Here is a 6,000-nt window from a genome sequence, read left to right as displayed (position 1 = left end):
ACATCAGGGAATCTAGAATTGGAAAAATCCTCCAAAGTTTAAAAAATTTAATATGACTTCAGATTGGATTAGAGAAGAAAATATTATCATAGTAAGTTTTTAAATATCTACACAACAAAAGTTGTAAAGATATTTAAAAACTTACTATGATAATGGGTTTTAAACTTTGGAGGATTTTTCTAATTCTAGATTCCCTTTACTTATGTTACTCAGCCAACAACAACAACAACAAAAAGAAACCTTGCCATTTGCAATGATGTGGATGGAACTAGAGTGTATTAGGCTCATTGAAATAAGTCAGTCAGAGAAAGAGAAATACCATATGATTTCACTCAAATGTGGAATTTAAGGAACAAAATAGATAAACATAGGGGAAGGGAAGAAAGATAAAATAAGATAAAAACAGAGAGGGAGGCAAACCATAAGAGACTCAACTATAGAGAACAAACTGAAGGTTGCTGGAGGAGAGGTGGAGTGGGGTATGGGCTAAATGGGTGATGGAGAATAAGAAGGGCACCTGTGATGAGCACTGGGTTTTATATGTTAGGTGATGAATCACTAAATTAAAAAAAAAACAACAGTCTTTACAATTTTTAATACACAGTGTTCAATATTCAATAAACAAAATAAATTGACCCAACAACTTAAATAAAATATAAAGACATAATGAATAAAAACAAATAAGCAGACAAATATTCACTATTATTAGTAAAATAAATATACCCTAAATTATCACCCTAAAAAAATAATAAATAACCCACACCTATAACACTTTCCATAATTCAACCAGAATATTATTAAAGGCCCATGTTGTGACTGAATTTTTTTTCTCATGATTAAAACCAAACAGAGGAGCTTGGCTACTAATTAGCTGTCAGGGACTCTTCATGCTTCTACTTGGTTTCTTTTTACTGTCATAAAACGTTTTTTATGTTTTTTAGGACAACCATGCCCTACTCTCTGGAAGTCTCCTCTACTATTCAGGTCAATGAAATAATCCCACATAATCAAGCTCAAAAGTGAACAATTATGTCAAGATATCAAGGTGTCAATTGTAACATAATATTTCAAAAGTACAGTCATGACCCAGCTTTGAAGTTATGGTTAAAAACTTTTAATTATCCTTCCCAGGCACATTCACCAACTGTCTTGCTTATTAGTATCCCATATTTTGAGAGTGGGTACTAAAGAACTAACGACAATTTTTCTACCTTGGAGATCATGAAATGTTTCAAATTAGCCAGTCCTCAGAAAGCCTGGTGAAATGTAACTACCCTACCCCATTTGCCATATATATATTCTGCCCTCCACAGCTCAAGCTTGCTAGTGACACTGTCCTTATTTATAAACTGCTGTGTGATCCTGAGTTGCAGCCTTCTATGGTTGGAAGCTGTATGCAACAAAGAATTCAGTCTTTCATCTATCCAAGTGTTAGTGTGTTGTATTTCATCATAAAATTAATTTTTAAATCTTATAAAACACACCATAAACATGAGACTGGTACCTCTCATAAGTTACCCAAACTACAAATGAAACAGTACGGTGTTATGTAGAGGTGGTTTTATTTCCAAATTTATATAGTAAATCCTAAAACACACACTATTTTTTAAGAAGCATAAATGTCAAGAAGGAGATAAAGTGGAATCAAATAAAATGTTTAATTAAAATCAGAGTACACAGAAAAGGAGGTAGAAAAAAGAACACATGCAAAGAATTGAAAACATTTACAAAGATGACAGATTTTACTACAACTGCATCTATAATTCTTTAAATATAAATGGTGTAAATATGAGTTAAAAGACAGATATTATCATAATGGATTTTAAAAGTAAAGACTTAGGGCACCTGGGTTGCTCAGTCGGTTAAGCATCCAACTTCAGCTCATATGATCTCACGGTTCATGAGTTTGAGTCCCACATCAGCTCTGTGCTGACAGCTCAGATCCTGGAACCTGCCTCCTTTTCTGTTTCCCTCTCCCTCTCTCTCTGCCTCTCCCCCAGTCACACTGTGTCTCACAAAAATGAATAAACATTAAAAAATAAGTAAGTCAAGACTCACTTATGTGCTGTTTACAAGAAACAACTTAAACTACAAAGACTCAGGTAAGAAATGGAGGATGAAATATATACCATGCTATCCCCATTCAAAAGAAAATTGGAATAGCTATGTTAATTTCAGATAAAGTGACTTTAGAACAAGAAAGAATATCAGAAATAAAGAAGTATATTGCATAATGATAAAGAAGTCAATTCTCCAAGAAGACATAACAATCTTAAACATACATGCATCTAACAATGAAGCATCAAGATGCAAGGAGAAAACTGATAGAGAGAAACAGACAAAAACTGAAAGGAGAAATAGACAAACTTATTGTTAAGAAAGTTCAATATAACTCTCCCAATAATTGATACCTTAAACAGGCAAAAAAAAATCTACAAGAGTAAAGATTACATGAACAGTATCATGAATAAACTTGGTCTAGTTGACATTGATAAAATACTCCAATGAGAAAAAGTAGACTATAGATTCTTCCCAAGCATATTTGGAACATTTACCAAGATAGACCACATTATGGACCTTAAAACACAACTTATGAACATTTAAAATAAGGAAATTCACAAAGTGAAAAATATTATATAATTCCACTTACGTGAGCTAGCTAATGTAAAATTCATAGGAACAGAAAAGTAGCATGGTGGTTACAAGGAATGATGGGGAGAGAAAAATGGGAAGTTGTTTAGTAGGTATAAGGTTTCACTTTTGCAAAATGAAGAGCAATGAATGGTGGTGATGCTTTCACAACAAAGTGAATGTACTCAATGCCACTGAACCGTATGCTTAAACATGGTTAATTGTTTTTTTGTTTGTTTGTTTGTTTGTTTGTTTGTTTATGTAGAGAGCAAGCATGCAGGCACATATGCGAGCAGGAGAGGGGCACAAACAGAGGGACAGTGAAACTCAAGCAGGCTCTATGCTCAGTACTGATGTGAGGCTTGATCTCATGACCATGACATCATGACCTGAACTGATACCAAGAGTCGGATGCTCAACTGACTGAGCCATGCTGGCGTCCCATGTATATGCTTAAACATGGTTAAGATGGAAAGTTTTATATGTGTATTTTAATACAATTTTTTTAAAAAAATGAGTAATTGCTAATGATCTCACAGACACTAATAAATAAAAAGGCAATAACACAAACAACTCTATGCCCATAAATGTGATATTGTAGATGAAATGAACAAATTTCATGAACATAAACTACATAAACTTTATTAAGAAGAAACACCTAACCTGAATAGTTCTGTCTGAAAAAGAAATCAAATTATTAACTAAACTCATTCCAATAAAGAAAAAAAAATATTCCCATGTTTTAACTAGTAACATTCACCAATATATAAGGATGACATAGTACCAATAATACTAATTCTACAAAACCTCTTTTTAGAAAATATAAAACAAGGTATTATTTCCCAATTCTTTTTTTTTTAATTTTTTTTAACGTTTATTTATTTTTGAGACAGAGAGAGACAAAGCATGAACGGGGGAGGGTCAGAGAGAGAGAGACACAGAATCTGAAACAGGCTCCAGGCTCTGAGCTGTCAGCACAGAGCCCGACACGGGGCCCGAACTCACGGACCGCGAGATCATGACCTGAGCCGAAGTCGGCCGCTTAACCGACTGAGCCACCCAGGCGCCCCTATTTCCCAATTCTTTTTATGAAGCCAGTATTACTCTATTACCAAAATAAAAACATTACAGGAAAAGAAAACTATAGAAATATATCTCTTGTGAACACCAACATAAAATCCTTAACAACATATTAGCAAATTAAATCCAGTAACATGTAAAAAAAAGTCTCAAACAAGTGGGGTTCATTCCAGAATTGAGGCTGGCTTATCATTCATAAAGCAATTTATGCAGCTTACAATATTGTCAGAGAAAATTACAAGACCATATAATCATCTTGATAGACAAAAATTGTCAATAGTTTAACACACACTTATGCAAAAACTAGGAGTAGGGAAATTTTTCTGTCTAGTAAATAGTATGCACAACGAACCTATAGCTACTACAATAAGTAATGGTGAGTGATAAATGCCTTAGGTTCAAGAGCCAGGCATGCATATCCACTCTTACTAGCCCTGTTCCACATAATATTGAATGTCTATTTTGTTCGAAAATACAAAAAACAGAAAACAAAAGTTCAATGAATCCAAAGGAGGTAAAAGATGAAAAGAAGTATACCAAAGCATATTATAATCAAAATGTTTTAAATAAATGATAAAAATAACATCTTAAAAGTAGGCATTATATAGTGATAAAGAAACATAGTTTGATAGCAAATTTGATAACTTAAAATCTTATACCTAGGGGAAAAAATACTTTAATTCAAGAATGAAAGCAAAAATAAAAACTTTTTTTCACTTGCCAAAAACCATTGTGAGCAAACTAGGACTACAATATATATTAAAGTAAGTATTTCACACAGGTGAACAATGATACTGGATGGGCCTACATGAAGAAATGCAGACACCTGGGAATATTAAATATGTGGGAAAATGTAAAATATTTGTTCATTATTTTAATCTCCTCAAGTGGTTATTAGGTTGACTAAAAACAACGACATTCTATTGTAATGTTTATAATGCATGCAGAAATAAAATTAATAGCACAAATGGTGAGAGGGGAGAGATGAACAAAAGTAGGTGCATGGTTTTATACTATTTGTGAAATGTTATATTATTGATTTTTATTAGGTTTTTAATTTTAATTCCAGCATAGTGAAGACACAGTGTTTTATTAGGAATCTAGACCATGATTATTTAATAATGCACATTGTGAACTCTAGAGAAATAAAAACATATATAATCAGGAAATAAAGGAGAAAAAGAAATCAGGTATAATATTTATTATGAGAAAAGTAAGGTATTTTGGATATATTGATGGATATACAGATAATATACAAAAATTTATATATATATATATATATCTTATTTATGTAAAACAAGATGAACAAAATTAAAAATACATGTCACTTTAAAAGATCAGAATATCGCATTGTTGAAAGTGTGAAAGGAAAATAATATTTAATTTGTTTTACTTTGTATAACTGTGTTGCTTGAAACAATTAAAACAATAATATTTATTGATTCTTATGGATAAAATAGAGGAAAAGTAATTGGTAATACGATTTTATCAGGATATCTGCAGTTAATAAAATATCCCTTATACTAATTGCATTCCTAGAAATCTATTATAACATATATACTATCATTACAAAAATATATTACTATATAGAAAAATGTGGACCTGAATTTCTTTATAACTGCAAATGCATTGGAAATATGTAACAATAAATCAATGTAAAGTCATCCATTCAAAAGTCAGATCAAAGGACAGTGGGGTGTGGTTAAAGAGAAGTTATGAATTATTGTAAGAAGAGAGGAGTTTGCAAAGTTATTTTAATAAGGAAAGCACATAAGAACGGTATGGAATCTGTGATGATGTCAGGAAGATAATGGCAGGAGAAAGCAGAGGTGTTTAGAAAGGGAATTTATAGATTTAGCATTTGTGTTTTCTAAATTAAATAGAATTCCTGAAACAATTGATTTCTTCAGGCTAAGGTATTTTAAAACAACATTTTCCAACATTCAACATCAGCTTAGTCACCCAGGGTCACAGAGCTCAGTCATATATCCTACAAATCTTCAACTTTTTGACTATATGAAGGCAAAAAGAAATATGAAAAAGGACAGGTATTGGTCCTGTTATTTCTTTCAGCTCTTTTCTTTATTTCTAGTATATACAAAACATTTTTCATTTAATTTTCTTTAAGAAACAATTCTCAGATAGGCTGAAGTATATTTTCCTATTTTTGTATGTAATTCACTCCACAAATGTGTATAAACACGAATGCGTAAAAGTTGAACCCAAATATGACATTGGTAAAGCAGGATTTCTATTCACAGAGAATTTCAATATTATTACTTCACTTTT

This window comes from Panthera tigris, chromosome A1 (genome assembly GCF_018350195.1).
Source record: "Panthera tigris isolate Pti1 chromosome A1, P.tigris_Pti1_mat1.1, whole genome shotgun sequence".
Lineage (NCBI taxonomy): Eukaryota > Metazoa > Chordata > Mammalia > Carnivora > Felidae > Panthera > Panthera tigris.
This window is presented reverse-complemented; position numbering follows the sequence as displayed.